The 22,718-nt window shown below is 41.7% G+C and overlaps 1 protein-coding gene across 2 annotated transcripts in view; it reads left to right on the top strand.

Moving 5' to 3' along the window:
• The window catches only part of ALLC (allantoicase), a 65,467-nt gene that overhangs the window by 6,116 nt on the left and 36,633 nt on the right, over positions 1 to 22,718 (top strand). The window lies entirely within an intron of this gene.

Raw genomic sequence — 22,718 nt, 5'->3', positions numbered from 1 at the left:
TCGAGGAGCCCCTGAAACCAGGGTTGGTGGCGGTGAGCGGGAGCTGTAAACTGGAGGCAGGAAAGATGAGGCGGTGAGGGAGGGAAAGAAGGCTGGGTTTAGTTGACTCTAAAGAGGATCCGATTCAAAGGTCAGAAACAGACAATTCACAGGAAAACGAAGTGGAGAACTGAATAAATAATCATCCTTACTAGCAAGCAAAGAGGTGCAAGCCCAAGTAATTAAGGAAGACTTGTAAAATTTGCTTTTTTCTGCTCCCCAAGGAAGATGTTATTGGCTCTCAAACTTTGGTAGAAAAATTATGGCAGAGGAATTTGTTACTCGGTAGAGAAAATTATGATACTCGATTTTGGAAATGGAATGAAAAAATGGGCTCTCTCATGCTTGATAGTTGGAAACGTAAATTAGTATAAGTAGAAGGAGATTAGGCAAAATGCAGCAAAAACCTTAAAATATGCTTATCCATTAACCTACTAGTTTTATTTCTTAGAATCTAGCCTGAGAATCAGTACCCAGAAAAATAATTACCAAATTTCTCAGCCAGGGTCATTGTAAATGTTAATAAATACCTCTCTACAAATAGGTAAATAGTGAAATGGTGATGGCAAAAAATTGGAAAACAATTTTAACAAAAGAGATATGGCTAAGTTGATTATGGTATACCCTTGCAATGGAATTTTGTGCAGCAATTAAAAGTCATATTCTTTAAAAAAAATTTTTTTAAGATTTATTAATTTCTCTCCCCTTTTCCCCCCACCCCCGTTGTCAGCTCTCTGTGTCCATTCACTGTGTGTTCTTCTGTGTCCGTTTGCATTCTTGTCAGGCGGCACCGGGAATCTGTGTCTCTTTTTGTTGTGTCATTGTGCCACGTCAGCTCTCTGTGTGTGCTGCACCACTCCTGGGTGGGCTGCGGTTTTCGCGCGGGCGGCTCTCCGTGTGGGGCACCCTCCTTGCGCGTGGGGCACTCCTACGCAGGAGGCACCCCTGCATGGAAGGGCACTCCTTGGGCGCGGCAGCACTGTGTGTGGGCCAGCTCACCACATGGGCCAGGAGGCCCTGGGTACTGAACCCTGGGCCTCCTATATGGATGCTCTATAAGTTGAGCCACATCCGTTTCCCAGAGGTCATATTCTTGAAAGATTTTAATAACATGGGAAATTGTTCTACAATACAGCAAACATGATAGACTTATTTTCTAAGATTAAGTTACAAAACGGCTCTGGCTTCCATCTTGCTTGCTCTCTCGCTTGCGTGATGGAAGCTGGCTGCCATGTTGTAACTACCCTGTGGAGAGGCGCCATGAGCAGGAAGTAAGGGAGGCCTCCAGGCAACAGCCGGCGAGAAACACAGGCCCTCGACCCAGTAGCCCATAGGAGCCACCTGAGTGAACTTAGTTAGAAGCATGTCCTTCAGCTGAGCCTTGAAAGGTCTACTGCCTGTGACTGGTAGCCTGTGAGGGACCTTAGCCAGAGGCTCCCTCTGAACTGCACGTAATTCTTATCTCACAATGACTCTTCTGGGGCTGAGTGAGGGAGCCATCCCATAACCAGTGCTCCCCAGCTCAGGTCCATTCAGGTTCTGATAGCTGGGATCTTTAGTTTACTTGGCTCGATTTTCCCGTCAACTCATTTCTCCCCAAGCAGTACCTCCCAGGAGTGCGTGATGCTGTTGGGGTTGTCTGTACAGGATGGTCCTCTAACATTAACTCACACCAGCCCCTTCCAAGTTTCTCCAGCTTCTTTCCCATGCCCAGCAATATTTACAGGGATCTTTGAGCTTTCACAGACCCAGAGCATGGCTCATTAGGTTGACACTGCTCATCTCATCATCATCAGGTCTGCATCTGTAAAACCTTTGACAAAGCCCTTTTGGCAATATTTTCTCGTGCAATCCGCCCACAGCTCTGGGAAGCAGACTTCACTGTGTCTATTTCATAGACCAGGTAAGTGAGGCTGGGAGAAGAGAAGTGAACTTTTCTAGGGAAGGAGGTGTCCGACCTGGACTGTACCCAGACCTTATCCGGGATTCCATAGTAGAGTCCGACCGAGGGGCTGGGTGCTGAGCAGCGAGAGGCCTTATTTCCAGTCTGTGAAGGGGAAAGCAGTTGACCTGGCTTGGGCAGAATCTGGCTCTCACCCTCCCTTTCTTCGCAAGTTTGCAGGTTCAAGGGGCCAAATGCCATTTCTAAGCACAGCTGTGAGATTTAAAAGGCTAGCCTTTTAGAATTTGGAATGAGCCAAGGGTGCAGGTTCAGTTTACTAGGCATTTAGGTGATGGCTGAGGATTGAGTGAAAATGTGGGGGAATCTAATGATCAGCACTCAGGAGGCAGTGATATTAGCAAGAGGAAATTATGCAGTGCCACAGGAGAGAAGAAATTAAGGAAGGAAAACGATCCAATACCTCGAGGTGAAAGGTGTTGGTAGAAATAATGAAATGGCATGTTTACCAGGGAAAGCAAAGCTGTTACTTTGGCTTGCTGAGGTGAGGGGGAGAATTTATGATGATGAATGACAATGGCACAGCTTGCCTTGTTCTTTTCTTCTCCCTGGCTTTATTGTAATCGGTCTGTCCTCTCTTGGGAGCTGATAACTTGCTCATCTACAAGGAGCCACCTTTCTTTCTTTTTTAATTAAAAAAATTTAAAGAAGCTTTAGAGTACATAAATGTTACATCAAAAATATAGGGGATTCCCATTTGCCCTCTCCCTCCCCTCCCACATTTCCCGCCATTAACAACGTCTTTCATTAGTGTGGAACTTTTGCTAAAATTGATGAACACATATTGAAGCATTGCTACAAACCATGGACTATAGTTTACATTATAGTTTACACTCTGTCCCTCACAATTTTATAGGTTATGACAACATGTATAATGGCCTTCATCCATCATTGCAATGTCATGCAGGACAATTCCAATGTTCCAAAAATGCCCCCATGTTATACCTATTCTTCCCTCTCCCTCCTCTCAGAACCTCTGGTAGCCACTGCCTTTGTATCAATGATACAAGTTCTTCTATTGCTAGGATAATAATAGATCTATAATAGAATAATAATAAGTCTACTTTAGTCTGTTGTTCTTTCCCCATTCTTGAGGATTTTGGGATGGTGATGCCCACTCTATTTCTAATTGAGAGGAAGCTTAGATCCCATGGGGCAGATGGATGAAACTACTTGCTTGCAGTTGCAGATTCCCTCTGTTCCTTGTGGTAGGTGTTGTCCATCATCATCTCCTTGTTAGTTGTCCTGGGTGAGTCCAATGAACTGGAGAGTAGGGGTTACCAGTCTTTTGAGATTCAGGGCTCAACTGGCACATGAATAGATCAAAGATTTAAGTCTTTGGGGTATATATTTTACGAGTATAGTGCTAATTACAGGTTCAAGTAAAAGGGGTAAAAGAGCCACGTGTAGGGAAACTATAAATGTGTCTAACTCTAACACTGGGGAGCATAGATTCAAAGTAAGGCCCACGACAGGGTGCGAATTCCTGAGCTTGTCTGCCCTGCTTATGGTGTCTGGATGTCTCTAGAGCCTTCAGGAACTCTGCTGTTTAACATACTGTTTACTGTGGGAGTCACTGAGATCCTGCTGAGATGTGCATAAGCATAACCTCTGGAATGACCTTCTGACTCACTTTGAAGTCTCTTAGCCATAAAAACTCACTTGCATTTAATATTTCCCCCTTTTGGTTAAGGTCTTTTTCCAGATGTATTGCTAGTTGGCACTTGGTAATAATCTCTCAGTGCCAGGGAGGCTCATCCCTGGGAGTCATGTCCCACATGGGGGGTGGGGTGTAAGATAGTGTGTTTATATGCTGAGTTTGGCTTACAGAGAGGCCACACTTGAGCAACAAGGAGGCTTTCAGGAGGTAACCCTTAGGCAGTACTTAGTACTAGGCTAAGTTTCAATTTCACAAGTAAAGGATCATAAGTACAATCATCAGTATCAAGGGCTTGAGCCACCATTCTTAGATGCATTTAATTATTGGGATCCTAGAAGGCACAGGAGCTGATTAATTTGTTCACTCATACATCCATTCATGCATTAAACATTCACTATGTCCCTGCTATATAAGGCTTAGAGCTCTGGACACCCTAGCTCAGAAGAGCTCCCTCATAGGCCATCCATGATGTGCGCTGCCTTTTCAGGAAAGGCAGTGCTGTCTTCAAACATCCCCCATTACAATGGGAATCTCCCTCCTAGGGGCCTCCCCAGAGCCCTTTGGGGAATGATTGCTGGTAACCCTGTTTTCTGTTTTCTGGTTCAGAACTTGGAGATTAATCTGTCCATGGTCACCCAGTTGGATCTGAGTAGGGTAAGGATAGAAATCCCACCTGTCTGCTTCCTTCTCCTCTTTACACAAATGGCTCTGATGCCTTTTTTTTTTTTAGGTACTTGGGATTGAGTGCATGCACAGCAGCCACTCAACCGCTGAGCTACATCTGCTCCCCTCTGATGCCTTTTATTTATTTATTTATTTTATTTTTTAAAGATTTACTTTTTATTTATTTCTCTCCCTTCCCCCCTGCCCCTGCCCTGGTTGTCTGTTCTCTTTGTCCATTTGCTGTGTGTTCTTCTGTGTCTGCTTCTATTCTTATCAGTGGCACAGGGAATCTGTGTCTCTTTTTGTTGCATCATCTTGCTCCGTCAGCTCTCTCTGTGTGTGGTGCCACTCCTGGGCAGGCTGGACTTTCTTTCATGCTGGGTGGCTCTCCTTATGGGGTGCACTCCTTGCACATGGGGCTCACCTACGTGGGGGACACCCCTGTGTGGCAGGGCACTCCTTGCGTGCATCAGCACTGAACATGGGCCAGCTCCACATGGGTCAAGGAGGCCCAGGGTTTGAACCATGGACCACCCACGTGGTAGGCGGATGCTCTGTCTGTTGAGCCAAGTCGGCGTCCCCTGATGCCTTTTGATTATCAATCCCAACACACAGTTTTCAGACCCATTTGCTGGAACTGATACTGTAGATGCATCCTCTTCCTTGAAACTCTTCCTGTCCTCAGCACTCCCTTTGACCACCTTTAATGGCTGGTGTTCCCAGGTGTCTCTTTGGCCTTTGGCACCTTTTAATCTGCCCTTTCTCTCTGGGTGATCTCATCCAACTCTCCTGGTTTCAGTTACTACCTCCATGGAGAATTTATGACTCCCAACCTCCTCTTCCCTTTGAACTCCAGACTCTAGTATCCAACTGCTTGCTGGGCATTTCATAGCTGACATGTCTGGCCCCTCATCAGTCCCCCTAAACCTGCCTCACCTCCTACCATTTGATCTTTCTCATGTGCTGGTGATGTCTCCCATGTAGTCAGCCAGGCTGGAAAGCTGGAAGGCATCTCTGACTCTTCTCTCTCTCTTACCACCTCCTTCCTGCCTAATTATTTCTGAAATAATTAGTCATCATTTCTTTCTTGGATCCCTGCAGAATCCTCCCAGCTGATCTCCTGCTCTCAATTTTGTCTCTCCATCCTCCACACTGTGGCTGAGTGGACCATCTAAAATGAGAATCTGACAGTTCCTCCCCTGCTTAAAATTCACCTCCTAAAATAAAGTCAAGATTCTTTAGAAAGGCATCCAAGATCTTGCCTCATCGGGGGCATGTCTGTCTTTGCAGCCACCCTCACCCTATCCTCTACTTGCACAGCGTTAATGCTGAACTACAAGTCCCTTACACAAACCGTCTTCGCTTCCATGCTCATGTCTGGAATGCCTCTCCTCCATCCCCAGCCCCCAGGTGGCTAAGTCCAGTTCACCTCCTCCAGGATTTTCCATGATCTCCCCAGGAGTAGTTCCCTCGCCTTAGTGCTCCCATGACATTTGGTACATCTCTTTCCCGTTGCCCTTGCCCCACTGCATTCTGCTCACTTCTTGGTATATCTTTAGGATCAAGGACTGGATCTTACTTACCTTTGGTCTTGATACCTAGCAGAGTACCTGGGTAACAGTAGGTGGGCAGCAGATATATACTGGAAGGTGGTTGAAGGTTAGCACTAAATGATGTATCTTGTTGATGATGTCTAAAGCTTCTGTATGGTGTAAAGCAGGAGTCGACAAGCTATGACCCAGGGGCCAAATCCAGCCTGATGCTTTTTCTTGTATAGCTTGCAAGCTAAGAATGGTTTTTAGTATTTTAAATGGTTGAAAAATAATCAAAATAATAGTATTTCGCAACATGTAAAAATGATATGTAATTGAAGCTTTTTCATTAGCCAGAAATAAAATTTGATTGGAAGAAGGCCTTGTTCATTTGTTTACATGTTGTTCATGGCTGCGTTTGCACTAAAATGACAGAGTTGTGTCACTGGGCCATAGACTATATGGACTGTCGAGCTTAAAATATTTGCTCTCGGGCTTTATAGAGAAAAGGTTTGCTGACCCCTGGTAGAGTGGAAGAGAGGACTAGCTTTGGAGCCAGGCAGATGAAAATTTGGATTCACTTTCCCTTTTCTGACCTACTTGATGCCTAATGAGCATTATATAACCACCCTGAGCTTCGAATTCCACAGGGAATGTGAGGGAAATAGTGCACACCTTGTAGGAGGGTTTTGAGAGTGAGAGACACCCTATGTGAGGCGCTCAGTACAGAGCTTGGTACATAGTAGGACTCTGATAATAGGTGGCCGAATGGATACTTTTGTCATGTTGCCAAGGGATTTCCCACATTAATAGCAGGTTATGAAAGATTTCTGATCATTAATAAAAATTGATATAGCTTCTAAGTTCATTAATAAAAAGAGAGAATAAAATAACTGCTGCTCTTATATAGTGGACATGAAAATGCCTTGCAAATCATACAACTACACTGTCTAACAGAACTTTCTGTCTGCAATGAGAGAAATCTCTCTTCTGTGGTGTTGAGTGGCCACCAGCCACATGTGGCTGAGTGAATACTATGTGGCTAGCATGATTACGGAAATTAATTTAATTTTTTTCAAGGCTTATTTCTCTCCCCTCTCCCCGTTCCCACCCCATTGTCTGTTCTCTGTGTCCACTTGCTGTGTGTTCTTCTCTGTCTGCTTGTATTCTTTGTCAGTGGCACCGGGAATCTGTGTCTCTTTTTTGTTGTGTCATCTTGCGTCATCAGCTCTCTGTGTGTGTGGTGCAACTCCTGGGCAGGCTGCGCTTTCTTCATGCAGGGTGGCTCTCCTTGAGGGGCGTACTCCTTCCGTGTGGGTTCCCCTATGCAGGGGACAACCCTGCGTGGCACGGCACTCCTTGCACGCATCAGCACTTCGCATGGGCCAGCTCACCACACAGGTCAGGAGGCCCTGGGTTTGAACCCTGGACCTCCCATATGACAGGCAGATGCTCTATCAGTTGAGCCAAATCTGCTTCCCTAGGAACTTAATTTTAGTTTTATTAAATTTAACAATAAATACCACTGTAGCAAATGTCTACAATCTTAGCAAAACTAAAGAACATTTAAGGGATAAGAGATAGCCATTGCTAGCATTAGACATTTTCCATACTCAGTATGCTCAGTATGTAGCATTTGAGTATTTCTCTTATTTAAAGGTCTAATTTTTTTTGTCTAAAGGCAAAGTAGTAGAAGATGTGAGGGGTAGTGGAGAAAATGATGGCCGTATTTTATACCCCGTCCCACTAATATTGATACAAATTGCTTTGGGACTTTTATACTCCTTTGAAATTTATCTCTACCATAGTTCCTCTGAAGTATATATATATTTTTAATTATTATTTTTTCCCCTCCCCTGCAGTTTTGCTGTCTGGGTCCATTTGCTGCGTGATGATCTTCTGTGTTTCTTTTTGTCTCTCTTCTTATTTTCTCCTCTTGGCTTCACGAGGATTTGATCCTGGGGACCTCCGATGTGGGAGAGAGTTTCCCTATTGCCTGCGCCACCTCAGTTCCTGGTTTCTTTCACTTCTCACCTTGACTCTCCCCTGTGTCTCTCTTTCGTGCGCCTGTTTATTTTTTTGCTATCTCAATGTAACACATTTTAAACACACTTGAGTAGCAGTGTCTTCACTGCAAATGGAGCTTTGCCAAGGGATGATGAAATGTTTGAGTAAATATTTCTTGGAAAGAGCCACCAGAGTCCCTTTGTGACTCCTCATCTCCAGCTAAGCTTGCAGGCTAGAGATAAGTGAGCCGTCACAGCCTCACGGAAAGGCTAAGGACAAAAGCCTACAGAGGATTTTCTGCCCCAAACCAGATTGATTTCTGCCAATTAAAACAGATGCCAAATGCTAGATTTCATTTGGAAAAATAAACAGCCTTGAAGAGTTCCATTAAGGTGTTTGAAGTATATATATTCATAAACTTGAGGAAGCTGTGTTCACCCACTTTGAATAATGGGTTACATTAAATCAACCTGTGTCATTGACCCTGTGTGATGCCTGTAAAACCACGCAAATACTGGAACGTTCTGTCTGCTTTATAGCTTTAGCTATAGAGGGCACTGCGACACTGACTAATGCCCGAGGAAGATTTAGTTATATATTTATTTAGTTTTCAAATGGAAACATTCATTTCTAGAAGGGAGCATTCTTTTTTAAAAAGAATACTCAACTGAAGTGTTCTGTTGTCTAAATGGAGTGTGCCTTTTGGGGGGGGGGTTATATAAAAAAGGAAGCACTACATCTGATACTTTGAAAAAAGTGTAAAATGCGTCCCCCCCCCCCCCCCCAATCTTTTTCTCTGTTAAATTTCCAGACTCTGGTACAATGCATGTAATATAGAATGCTCAGTGTAGGTCATCTGGGGCACATCAAAGAACATACATAAAAGATAGCAAAGATAAAAGAACATCCGCCACCTTCCCACATACTCTCTGGTTAGCAGGGAAGCAGACTGACAGAGGTCATATATTTTTTTATAAAGATCTGGCATGGGCCATCACACCCGTTACCATGACACCTTGCTGTTTCCATCAAATGGGGGCAGCTGAGAGAGGAATATTTCATTATTGACTTGGGCAAGAGGTTCCTCTGCTCACTGAATTGAACAACGTGCAGGCCATCGTGATCTTGGTAAGAGCGGTTTTGGTGGACAGGACCCGATTAAAGTTCTGTGGAAGGAATATCAGACTACAGAGTAATCATTTGCTGGGACAGTAGCATAAAAATTCCCTGCTTTGGGGGTGAAGTGGCATTAAATAACTCCAAGTTCATTTTCACCTTAATGATTCTTTGAGGTCAGGGTGAGTGAGAGGGCTGGGGGAAAGCTTTACAGAGGAAATAGTCTAATGTGTTTCCTATCATTTTAAGTGTTGAACAGAGAATGGATGAAATTAATTTCTTTGGAATTGTGATTGAAACAACTCTACAAGTTTACTTTCTCAAAAATCTTGCCTTCTTTGCCTCCTGATTGCTTTCCAAGAGACATATTATGTAGTAATAGATGAGAAAATGCTTTTCTTACTCGTAAGTGATCCACCCACACATCCACACATCTATCCACTGAGACATTTTTTTATCGTGCATTGAATACTGGAGTAAAAGCCCCCCCTGGTGGAGATAGGGAGTAAGGCATAGTATAGCTGTGCATTATAGCTGTATTTGAGTATCCACATGTCAGATGCCGAAAAAGGTGCTTTACGTAAACAAGCCCATTTAATTATCTTAAAAACTCAAAAGAGAAGTTGGATCTGGGCAGATAAAAAGGAGGGTGAGAAAAGGCAGGGTGTAGATGGACACTGGGCTTGCTTCCATATTTTGACAATTGTGGATATTGCCACTAGGAACATCCGTGTGCAAAAATCTGTTTGAGATGGCATATGGGAAATCCTGTATTTTATGCATGATTTTTTTGGAAACCCACACTGTTAATTTTTAAAATTATGTTTTTGAGTCCTTGCTTTCAGTTCTTTTGGGTATATACACAGATGTGAGATTGCCAGGTCATATGGTAATAGTATACTTAACTCTCTGAGGAACTGCCAAGCTTTCTTTGACAGCAGCTGTACCATTTTACATTCCCACCAACAATGAATGAGTATTTCTATTTCTCCACATCCTCTCCAATACTTGTTATTTCTGTTTCTTCTTTTTAATAGTAGCCATTCTAGTAGGTGTGAAATAGTATCTCATGGTTTTGATTTGCATTTCCCTAATGACTAATGATGTTGAATATCTTTTCATGTGCTTTATCATCATTTGTATATTTTCTTTTTTTTAAAGATTTATTTTTTAATTTATTTCTCTCCCCTCCCCATCCCCCCGCCCCATCCCCCCGCCCCAGTTGTCTGCTCTCTCTGTCCATTTGCTGTGTGTTCTTCTGTGTCCACTTCTGTTCTTGTCAATGGTACCGGGAATCTGTGTCTCTTTTTGTTGCGTCATCTTGCTGCATCAGCTCTCTGAGTGTGCGATGCCACTCCTGGGCAGGCTGAACTTTCTTTCACACTGGGGAACTCTCCTTACGGGGTGCACTCCCCTATGCCGGGGACACCCCTGCATGGCACGGGACTCCTTGCGTGCATTAGCACTGTGTGTGGGCCAGCTCCTCATGGTTCAAGGAGGCCCTCTGGGTATGAACCGTGGACCTCCCATGTGGTAGGCAGACACTCTATCCATTGAGCCAAGTCCGCTTCCCTGTATATGTTCTTTGGGGAAATGTCTGTTAAAGTTTTTTGCCCATTTTAAAACTGGGTGATTTTTAATTTTGTTATAGTGTTTCTTTATATATTTTGGATATTAAACCCTTATCAGCTATGTGGTTTCCAAATATTTTCTCCCATTCTGTAGACTTTCTTTTTAATTTCATGACAAATTTGTTTGATGCACAGAAGTTTTAAATTTTGATGAATTCCCATTTATCTATTTGTTCCTTTGTTTCTTGTGCTTCAGGTATAAAGCCAAGAAACCATTGCCTAACACAAGGTCCTGAAGATGTTTCCCTGTGTTTTCTTCTAGGAGTTTGATAGTTCTTATACTTAAGTCTTTGATCCATTTTGAGTTGAAATTTGCACATGGTATGAGAGAAGGGTCTACCTTCATTCTTATGCATATGGACATCCATTTTTCCTAGCATCATTTTTTTGAAGAGACTCCTATGTCTCAACTGAGTGAACTGGACACCCTTGTCAAGAATTAGCTGGCCATACAAGTGAGGGTTGATTTTTGAACTCTCAGTTTGTTTCCATTGGTCTATATATCTGTTCCTATGCCAGTACCATGCTGTTCTGATTACTGTGGCTTTGTAATACATTTTAAGATTGGGAAGTGTGAGTCCTCCAACTTTGTTCTTCTTTTTCAAGATGGTTTTCACTATTTGAATTCCTTTACCCTTCCATATACATTTGATGATTGTTTTTCATATTTCTTCAAAGAAGGCTGTCAGAATTTTAATTGTTGAATCTATAAATTGCTTTGGGTAGAATTGATATCTTCACAATATTTAGTTTCCCAATCCATAAACACAGAAGGTTTTTCTACTTATTTAGCTCTACTTTGATTTCTTCTAGCAATATTTTTTAGTATTCTGTGTACAAGTCCTTTACATCCTTAGTTAAATTTATTCCTAGATATTTTATTCTATTAGTTGCTATTGTAAGTGGAATATTTTTCTTGATTTCCTCTTCAAATTGTTCATTACTAATGTATAGAAATAATACTGATTTTTTTCATGTTTCTCTTGTACCTCATCACTTTGCTAAATTTGTTTATTGGTTTTAGTAGCTTTGTGGATTTTTCAGGGTTTTCTGTATATAGGATCATGTCATCTGCAAATAAGGAAAGTTTTTACCTCTTCTGTATGGCTTTCATTTCTTTTTCTTGCCTACTTGCTCTGGCTTGAACTTTCAATAGAATGTTGAATAACAGCGGTGGCAGTGAGCATTCTTGACCTGCTCCTGATCTTAGAGGGAAAGCTTTCAGTCTTTCAGCATTGAGTATGATGTTAGTGGTGAGTTTTTCATAGATGCTTATCATGTTGAAGAAATTTCTTTGTATTTCTAGTTTTCTAGGTGGTTTTTATCAAGAAGGAGGGCTGGATTTAGTCAAATGCTCTTTTTTTTTTCCCCCATCAATTGAGATGATCACATGGTTTTTTCCTTTGTTCTGTTTATGTGGTATATTAGATTAGTTGATTTTCTTATGTTCAACCACCATTGCATACTTGGGATGAATCCCATTTGATTATGGTGTAAAATTCTTTTAATGTGCTGTTGGACTAAGTTTGCTGGTATTTAGTTGAGGAGCTTTGCACTTATATTCATAAGGGATATTGGTTGGTAATTTTCTTGTCTTTTAAGATTTTTATTTATTTATTTATTTCTCTTCCTCCCCCCTCCCCCCTTCCCCTCCCTCCCCCACCCCAGTTGTCTGTTCTCTGTGTCTATTTGCTGTGTCTTCTTTGTCCACTTCTGTTGTTGTCAGCGGCATGGGAATCTGTGTTTCTTATTTTTTGTTGCGTCATCTTGTTGTGTCAGCTCTCTATGTGTGTGGCACCATTCTTGGGCAGGCTGCACTTTCTTTCGTGCTGGGCAGCTCTCCTTACGGGGCACACTCCTTGCATGTGGGGCTCCCCTATGCGGGGGACACCCCTGCGTGGCAGGGCACTCCTTGCACACATCAGCACTGTGCATGGGCCAGCTCCACACGGGTCAAGGAAGCCCAGGGTTTGAACCATGGACCTCCCATGTGGTAGACGGATGCCCTAACCACTGGGCCAAGTCCGCCGCCTAATTTTCTTTTCTTTATCTGGCTTTGATATGAGGGTGATGTTGGCCTTGTAAAATGAATTAGGGAGTGTTCCCACCTTTTCAATTTTTTGGAAGAATTGTAGCTGGGTAGGTGTTAATTCTTCTTGAAATGTTTGGTAAAATTCCCCTGTGAAGCCATCTGGTCCCAGGCTTTTCTTTGTTGGGAAGTTTTTGATTACTGATTCAATTTCTTTCTAGTTATTGGATTGTTAAGCTCATCTATTTCTTCCTGAGTCAGTGCAGGTAGTTTGTGTGCTTCGAGGAATTCCTAGAATTCCTATCTCTCCACATCCTCTCCAACACTTGCAGTTCTCTCTCTTTTTAACAGTGGCCATTCTGATAGATGTGAAATGATATCTCATTGTACTTTTGATTTGCATTTCCCTAATCATGAGTGATGTTAAGCATTTCTTTATGGTTTTTCTTTTTTGCCATTTGAATTTCTTCTTTGGACAAATGCCTATTTAAGTTTTTTGCTCATTTTTTAATTGGGTTGTTTGCCTTTTTATTGTTGAGTTTTAACATCTCTTTATATATCCTGGATATTAATCCCTTATCAGATATATGATTTCCAAATATTTTCTCCAATTGAGTTGGCTGCCTTTTCACCCTTTTGACAAAGTCCTGTGAGGTGCAAAAGTGTTTAATTTTGAGTAGGTCCTATTTATCTAATTTTTCCTTTGTTGCTCATGCTTTGGGTGTAACCCAACGAAACCACCACCTACTACAAGGTCTTGAAGATGTTTCTCTACATTTTCTTCTAGTAGTTTTATGGTCCTGGCTTTTATATTTAGTCTTTGATACATTTTGAGTTGATTCTTGTATAGGGAGTGAGGATAGGGGTCCTCATTCATTCTGTTGGTTATAAATAGCCAGTTGTCCCAGCACCATTTATTGAAGAGACTGTTTTGTCCCGTTAACATTAATTTGGTTGGTTTGTCAAAAATCAGTTGACTGTATAGGTGAGGGTTTATTTCTGGTTTCTCAGTTCTAGTCCACTGATTGAAGTGTCTGTTTTTATGCTAGTATCATGCTGTTTTGATCACTGTAGCTTTGTAATATGTTTCAAGGTCAGGCAGTGAAATACCTCCCTCATTGCTCTTTCTTTTTAAAATGTTTTTGGCTATTCAGGTGCACTTTCCCATCCAAATGAATTTGGTAATTGCCTTTTCTAATTCTGTAAAGTGAGCTGTTGGGATTTTGTTTGGTATTGCATTGAATCTATAAATCAGTTTGAGTAAGGCTGACATCTTTATGATATTTATTCTTCCAATCCATGAACACAAAATGTCTTTCCATTTGTTTATGTCTTTTTAGATTTCTTTTAGCATTGTTTTGTAGTTTTCTGCATATAGGTCCTGTATGTCTTTGGTTAAATTAACTTATCGGTATTTGAGTCTTTTCATTGCTATTGAAAATGGAATTTCCCTCCATTTTCTCCTCAGATTGTTCAGTACTAGTGTACAAAACATGACTGCTTTTTGCATGTTGATCTTGTATCCTGCCACTTTGCTGAACTCATTTATTCACTCAAGTAGCTTTGTTGTGGATACTTCAGGATTTTCTAAGTACAGGATCATGTTATCTGCAAACAGTGAAAGTTTTACTTCCTCTTTTCCTGTTTGGATGCCTTTAATTTTTTTTCTTGCCTAATTGCCCTATCTAGAACTTCTGTATAATATTGAATAACAATGGTGACAGTGGGCATCCTTGTCTTGTTGCTGATCTTAGAGGGAAATCTTTCAACCTTTCCCCATTTAGTATGATGCTGGCTGTGGGTTTTTCATATATGCCTTTTATCATATTGAGGAATTTTCCTTCTATTCCTATCTTTTGAAGTGTTTTTATCAACAGGATGCTGGATTTTGTTGAATGCTTTTCTGTGTCGATTAAGATGCTCATGTGTTTTTTTCCTTCAGTTTGTTAATGTGGTATATTTTGTTGACTGATTTTTTAATTTTTAATTTTCTTATGTTGAACCAGCCTTGTATACCCATACCAGGAATAAATCCCACTTGATTGTGGTGTATAAGTCTTTTGATATGCTGTTGGATTCTATTTGCAAGTATTTTGTTGAGAATTTTTGCATCTATGTTCATTAGAGAGATTGGTCTGTAATTTTCTTGTAGTATCTTTATCTATCTGGCTTTGGTATTTGAGTGATGTTGGCTTCATAAAATATGTTGGGTAATTTTCCCTCCTCTTTAATTTTTTGGATAAGTTTAAACAGGATTGGTGTTAATTCTTTTCAAAATGCTTGGTAAAATTCACCTGTGAAGTCATCTGGTTCTGGACTTTTTTTGCTAGGAGATTTTTGATGGTGGATTCAATCTCCTTAAATGTGATTGGTTTGTTAAGTTCTCGTATCTCTTCTAGCATCAGTGTAGGTTGGTTATGCATTTCTAGGAATTTGTCCATTTTATCTAGGTTGTCTAGTTTGTTGGCATACAGTTTCTCATATCCTCTTGTGATTCTTTTTATTTCTGTGGGGTCAGTTGTAACTCACCCCCTTTCATTTCTATTTATATTTATTTGCATCTTCTCTCTTTTTTTTCTTTGTTAGTCTAGCTAGGGGTTCATCAATTTTATCGATCTCAAAGAACCAGCTTTTGGTTTTGTTGATTTTCTCTGTTTTTTTTTTTTTCCTCAATTTCATTTATTTCTGCTCTAATCTTTATTATTTCTTTCCTTCTGCTTGCTTTGGGGTTGGTTTGCTGTTTTTTTTTTTTTTTTTTTAAAGATTTATTTATTTATTTATGTATTCCCCCCCACCCTGGTTGTGTGTTCTCTGTGTCTTTTTGCTGCGTCATCTTCTTTGTCTGCTTCTGTTGTTGTTAGTGGTATGGGAATCTGTTTCTTTTGTTGCATCATCTTGTGTCAGTTTTCTGTGTGTGCAGCACCATTCCTGGGCAGACTGCAATTTCTTTTGCGCTTGTTGGCTCTCCTTACCGGACATACTCCTTGTGTGTGGGACTTCCCTATGCGGGGACACCCCTGCGTGGCAGGGCACTCTTTGTGTGTAGGCCAGCTCCACACAGGTCAAGGAGGCCTGGGGTTTGAACCGCGGATCTCCCATGTGGTAGACGGACGCCCTAACCACTGGGCCAAGTCCGTTTCCCGGTTTGCTGTTTTTTTTCTAGTTTCTCCAGTGTTTCAGTTAAATCTTTGAGTTTAGCTCTTTCTTATCTTTAGTATAGGCATTATGGCTATAAATTTCCCTCTCAATACTGCCTTCACTGTATCCCATAAGTTTTGGTAAGTTGTGTTCTTGTTTTCATTTATCTTAATGTATTTACTGATTTCACTTGCAATTTCTTCTTTGACCCACTAATTATTTAGGAGTGTGTTGTTCAGCTTCCACATATTTGTAAATTTACTTTCTCCTGTCTGTTATTAATTATCAGTTTCTTTCCATTATGATCTGAGAAGGTGCTTTGTATAATTTCAATCTTTTTATATTTATTGAGAGTTGCATTGTGCCTTAACATGTGGTCTATCCTGGAGAAAGATCCATGGACACTTGAGAAGAATGTATAACCCGCTGAGTTTGGATGCGGTGGTATATATCTGTTAGGTCTAACTCATTTACCATGTTGTTCAAGTTCTCTGTTTCCTTGTTATCTAGTTATTCTTTCTAATGATGTGAGTGGGGTGTTGAATTCTCCAATGATTATTGTAGAGATGTCTATTTCTCCCTTCAGTTTTGCCAGAGTTTGTCTCATGTATTTTGGTTAGGTACAAAGATATTTATGACTGTTCTTTCTTCCTGGTGGATTGTCCCTTTTATTTTATTTTTTTTTATTTTTTAAAGATTTATTTATTTATTTAATTCCCCCCCCTCCCCCGGTTGTCTGTTCTTGGTGTCTATTTGCTGCGTCTTTGTTTCTTTGTCCGCTTCTGTTGTCGTCAGCGGCACGGGAAGTGTGGGCGGCGCCATTCCTGGGCAGGCTGCTCTTTCTTTTCACGCTGGGCGGCTTTCCTCACGGGTGCACTCCTTGCGCGTGGGGCTCCCCCACGCGGGGGACACCCTTGCGTGGCACGGCACTCCTTGCGCGCATCAGCGCTGCGCATGGCCAGCTCCACACGGGTCAAGGAGGCCCGGGGTTTGAACCGCGGACCTCCCATATGGTAGACGGACGCCCTAACCACTGGGCCAAAGTCCGTTTCCCGGATTGTCCCTTTTATTAATATATAATGGCCTTCTGTATTTCTTATAAATGTTTGGATTTAAAGTCTGTTTTATCTGATGTTAGTACAGCTGCCCCTGCTCTTTTCTGGTTACTATTTGCATGGAGTATTTTTTTCCAACCTTTCACTTTCAGCTGGTTTGTATCCCTGGGTCTAAAGTGAATTTCCTGTAAGCAGCATATGGATGGCTCATGTTTTCTACCCACTCTGTCAACCTGTATCTTTTGATTGGGGAGTTTAATCTATTCACATTTGATGATATTATTATAAATGCACTATTTATTTCCTCCATTTTATTCTTTGTTTTTCATATGTCATACCATATTTTTGTCTATTTTTTACTCTTTTGGTTATCCTTTCTGCTCTTCTTTCTTGTCTACTCTCCTCCAAGCCTGTCTTTCCTGTCTTTTTCTTTCTGGTTCTAAGTCTTCCTTTGATATTTCCTGCAAATGTGGATTCTTTTTTGCAAACTCTCTTGGTTTCTGTTTGTTTGTGAATATTTTATACTCACCTTTATATTTGGTTAAATGTTGTCTTTCAACTCATTAATTTGATTTTGGAAATTTGTGTGCATCTCATCAATTAGTTCTCTCAAATTCTTTATCTCTTCTAGGGCCTTGATATATTCCTTTTCTTGGGCCATGACTTCTATTTTCTTAGTGTGGATTGTTATTTTTTTGCTGATGGCTAGGCATCTGATTAAGATATAGGTTACTCAGATGCTCAATTTAATTCTCTTTTGTAGGGATTTAGTGGCAAGAGGCTGTGTATTACCACGGCTCTTTTTTTTTTATTTTAAAGATTTTATTTATTTATTTTATTTCTCTCCCCTTCCTCCCCCACAGTTGTCTCCTCTCTGTGTCCATTCACTGTGTTCTTCTGTGACTGCTTCTATCCTTATCAGTGGCACCAGGAATCTGTGTATCTTTTTGTTGTGTCTTCTTGTTGTGTCAGCTCTCCGTGTGCATGGTGCCATTCTTGGGCAGGCTGCACTTTTCTTTCACGCTGGGCAGCTCTCCTTACGGGGAGCACTCCTTGCACGTGGGGCTCCCCTACGCGGGGGACACCCCTGTGTGGCATGGCACTCCTTGCATACATCAGCACTGTGCATGGGCCAGCTCCACACGTTACCACTGCTCTTTGATTCTTGGCTTGACCTGGTGAGGAGTTTGATGTAATTGATGAATTCCAAAAAGAAATATTGGATTATGTTTGTAATCTGATCTGTACCTGGGCATGATTGAGTTATGATTAGGGCTTTAATTGGGTCATGTCATTAAGGCGTTGAGCCCCACCCCTTGGTGGGTGGGGACTCACAGATAAAAAGGCATGGCAAAGGACAGAGTTCAAGCTTTTGATGCGAGGGTTTCTGATGTTGGCGTTTGATGTTGAAGACTTAAGTGGGAGCTCCAGGAAGTAAGCTCACAGAGGAAAGAGAAGTCAGCCCCAGGAAGAAAGGAATCTTGAATCCAGAGAAGAGCGAGCCCTAGGAATGTAGGAACCCAGGAAACCTGAACCCTAACAGATGTCAGCATCCACCTTGCTCCAAATAGACTTTGGTAAGGAAGTAACTTATGCTTTATGGCCTGGTATCTGTAAGCTTCTACCCCAAATAAATACCCTTTGTAACACCCAGCAGATTTCTGGTATTTTGCATCAGCACCACTTTGGCTGACTAATACATCTGGATTGTTAGGATTGTACTGCTGGTTAATTAAAACTGGGCACTTGACCCAGTAATTTGTTGTAGACTCACTTCTTAGGGCCTTGGAGAGGAAGGCTATAGAGTCCGGAAAAAGCCTCTCCTACTTTTTAATTTTCTCACATGCACTTCCTTAGTCTGCCAGCAGATGGCAGTCTTTGGTAACACTCAGTTCAATACCTGGTTGGAGTGTATTTGTTGCAAAACAGACCAGATCAATGTGATAGATCCAGAGGCTAGTAGTCTTTTAATTCAGACTTTCTCTTCAGTCTTCTCTTTCAGCCACCTCCCTTTTCCTGGGTCAGAAATATTTCCACTTCCTTTAGACCCTTGCCAGCTCCCAAGGCAAACAATGGCTGGCCCCACCCAGCCTGGAAGGACTCCTGGGACAAAGCAGACCAAATCTGTGAGTTAAAAGCTGAGTCAGCCTTAGGCTGCATCCCTCTCTCTCCCCTTCCTGGGGCATCCTCAAATCAGTCCCAGCTAGAAAAGAGGGAGACTGGGAGGGTTGGATTTCTCCAGTCCTTTGCAGGATCCCAGGGCAAACTGCAGTGTGGCCCCACCTGGCCTGGAAGGGCTCCTGGGGCACAGCAGACCAAATCCATGGGTCGGAAGCTGAGTCAGCCTTAAGCTGTGTCGCTCTCTCTCCCCTTTCCTGGGGTGGTAGATCCCTGGAGTACCCTTTGGCTGTAGCCGCAGGCCAGAGTCCAGAGAATTCTGAAGTGTCTTTGAAGTGTAGGGGATGGTGCCATCAGTTGCAGCCACTCCTTTCAACTCACAGTTCTGTCATCATGATTTCCCTCCTTTGTCCCTCTCTCCTCTGGGCGGTGTCCAGCCTTTGCCTGATATCCTAAATGCTAGATCATTTTCTAGGCTGTTTCAGCCTGTCCTCTAGCTATTTTCCTCTATTTGCTTTGAATTAGTTTGCTCTTCTTTTTCTAGATCCTTCATTATGAGGTTAAATCTCTGATTTGAGATCCTCTTTTTTAATGGAAGCATTTATAGCTATAAATTTCCTTCTCTGCACTGCTTTTGCTGTATGCCATATGTTTTGGCATATTGTGTTTTCACTTTCATTAGCCTCAAGATAGTTCCTAATTTTCCTTGTGATTTCTTCTTTGACCTATGGGTTGTTTGAGCATTTAATTTCCACATATTTGTGAATTTTTCAGTTCTCCATTATTGATGTCTAGCTTCATTCCATTATGGTTGGAGAAGAAATGTTGTATGATTTCAATATATTTTAATTTATTGATACTTGTTCTGTGACCTAATATATCATGTCTTCTGGAGAAATGACCCACATGCAGTAGAGAAGAATGAGTATCCTGCTGCTGTTGGGTAAAGTGTTCTATATATGTCTGTTAGGTTCTGGTTGGTTTAGAGTATCATTCAAGTCTTCTATTTTCTTATCGATCTTCTGTCTAAATGTTCTATACATTATTGAAAGTAGTATATTGAAGTGCCATAATATTAATGGAGAACTATTTTTCCCTTCAAATCTGTCAATATTTCCATCATGTGTTTTGGGGCTTTGCCATTAGATGTATATATATTTATACTTGTTTTGTCTTTTTGTTGAATTGACTCCTATATCTATAGATAGTGACCTTCTTTACCCACAATAACAGTTAGTTTTTGATTATTTCATTTGCTGTCAGTATAGGTACCCCAGGTTTCTTTGGTTATTATTTGCATGGTATTTAGTTTTTTCCATCCTTTCACTGTCAATCTACTTGTATCTTCTATCAAGAAGATCAGGCTGGGGTGAATGTGAAGTATATGGTCCTCTCTGTCTTATCTGAGCCGGCAAGGATCTGTGGAGCCTGCTTCTTTTCCTGAGCTTGTGCTTGCTGGTGGCCATAGGAATTACCATGTTTACAGCTTGCTGGAGTTGGTATGTTCCCTCTACTCCCTTTGAAGTAGACTCTGACCCACTCCTGTGGGTCCTGTTTTATGAGTTAATGCAGGCAGTCCTTTGCTCCAGGCACTTGGACTTGTTTCTTATACTGCTTTAGCTGTCTGCAAGCTGCTGCTTTGCATTTCTGAGACATTCTTGGAGGGAGAGGCCAAAACGAGTTTTCTGGTTCAGACTTTGAGGCTTCCACCAGATCAACTGGCACTGATATACAGTCAGCCCAGTATGCACACAGGCGTTCTTCTGCTCCCTTCGCAACAGGGTGAGGGGCCCGCAATGGAGTGCAACCTGGTTCCACGCCATGCTGGGGAGGGGGTGGGGAGCAGTAGGCAGCGGCACCACAGGCTTTACCTACCATATTTCAGTCTGCTTTTTCTTGATTAGGCACTTGCCAAGTCACTGAAACCCTGGTTTCCAGTGTTTTGAAGAAGATGGCTCTGTCAATTTTTGCTGATTGTTCAAAGGTTTTGTGGGGGAATGGCGCATGCTAGTGTCTTAAATCACCATCATGGTCGAACAGAAGTGCTAAGGTATTTCTTGCCTAAATATCTTTTCAGGATTCTTATGTCCCATTTCTTGGTCTGATGTTTCCCCTATGGCAGTCACTTCCTGGAGGTAGTCTGAAAAAGTAGAGGTCTTCTTAAACTGTTGTTAAAGATAGAAGGAGGGCTAGAGTTTTATTCAGTCTTTCTTCACTAAACATATTGAAATAAATTGTTATTTATTTACCTTGGTAAAACCAGAGATGCTGTCTTTGTTATGTTTTGGTGGTGTGAAAGAATTGTAAATGGCCAAAAGACAAATGTTTATTGTGGTAGGCTTACATGATGGTGACAGCCTCAGGTCTCCAGGCTGGGATCCTTCATTACACTTCCTTGTACAAGGAGACAGGAGTTGACTGTTTTGACCCCTCATTAATCATCTGCAGAAATTACTATATAAACATGAGCCCATAGGATGAATTGGCCAAACTGGGACACATTTGAGCATAATGGGGACACTATCAGTAGGGACAGCAGGTGAAATGAATTATTTGGGGCAATTTTGGAGGGAAGGTTGCCTTATGTGTAAAGCAGATAAGTTACCAAATTCACAAGATAAATTTAACTGACGGGGTACTGGGCACAAGAGTTTGCTTTTACTAGTCCATTTTCTCTGATGGCTGATCATGGAGGCTATGGCGGCAGAATAAGGGCATTTGGAGTGGCACAGTCTATATTACTGGCCATGCCTTTTCTTCTCCTTTTGGTCCAGATAGAGTTTGGTCTCTGAAGTGCCTTTTGTGTCTGATCTTCTCCATTATGTGCTGAATTTATAAGTTATCACCCAAGAATTTGTTGTTAGAATACAGCAGCATCAGAAAGGGCAACAGCTTTGGAGTCCAACAGATGTGGGCATCAGTGTGTAGAGCCAATGGTCTCCTTGAAACTTAGTTTACCTATCCTAGAAATGGGAACATAACTCTGTGCTTACCTTTTATGTTGTTGTGAGAAATACAGGAAATGCGTGTAAAACTTTTAGCATGATGCCTAGTACATAGCAGGAGTCTATTGAAGTGGTGACAATTACCATTACTATTGTTACTATCCTACTCTTCTATGTTTGTTCCATTAGATCACAAGCTCCTCTTGAAGGCAAGAGTTGCATCTTTGAATTTCCAACAGCACCTCGTGGAGTGCCCTCACATAGAAGGGTCTCAAGAGATATGCATGGAATCATGTCCTGGAGAAAAAGTAGGGTTTGTGGAGTCACACAGGCTTGGGTTTTAGTAACCTTTTCAGCCATTGACTAAGAATGAAATCTTGGGAAAGCTTCTCAAACTCTGATTCTCAATTTCCTCATCTGTGTTGCATGAGGACACCATCTGTCTTACAGAGTTATCCTGGGTATTAGACTGCTGATGGGCTCAGATGGATAGATGGGAACTCAGAAGGGTGGCCTGAGCTGGAGGTGGGATTGTGGGGGTCTTTGGCATGAGGATGGTAATTGAAGCTGACAAAAGATTAAGGGGCTTTGTACACGAACAAAAACAACGTGTTGTCATGTTTTTGTTTCTCTCTTGATGACCAAGTATAACAAATTCATTTTAGAAAATTTGAAAGAGAGTGAATAAAAGAAGAAAATAAATACCACCCAGCACCCCATGACATAGAAAGAATCACCTTTGCCAGTTTGCTCTGTGTGTGTGTATGTGTGTGGTGATCCACTGGGTACTCCAGTTTGCATGGTGTTCCACTCACTGCTCGAGAG

The sequence above is a fragment of the Dasypus novemcinctus genome, chromosome 25, assembly GCF_030445035.2.
Source record: "Dasypus novemcinctus isolate mDasNov1 chromosome 25, mDasNov1.1.hap2, whole genome shotgun sequence".
In the NCBI taxonomy this organism is placed as follows: domain Eukaryota; kingdom Metazoa; phylum Chordata; class Mammalia; order Cingulata; family Dasypodidae; genus Dasypus; species Dasypus novemcinctus.
Note: the sequence above shows the minus strand (reverse complement) of the source record. Positions and strands in the feature narration are given on the sequence as shown.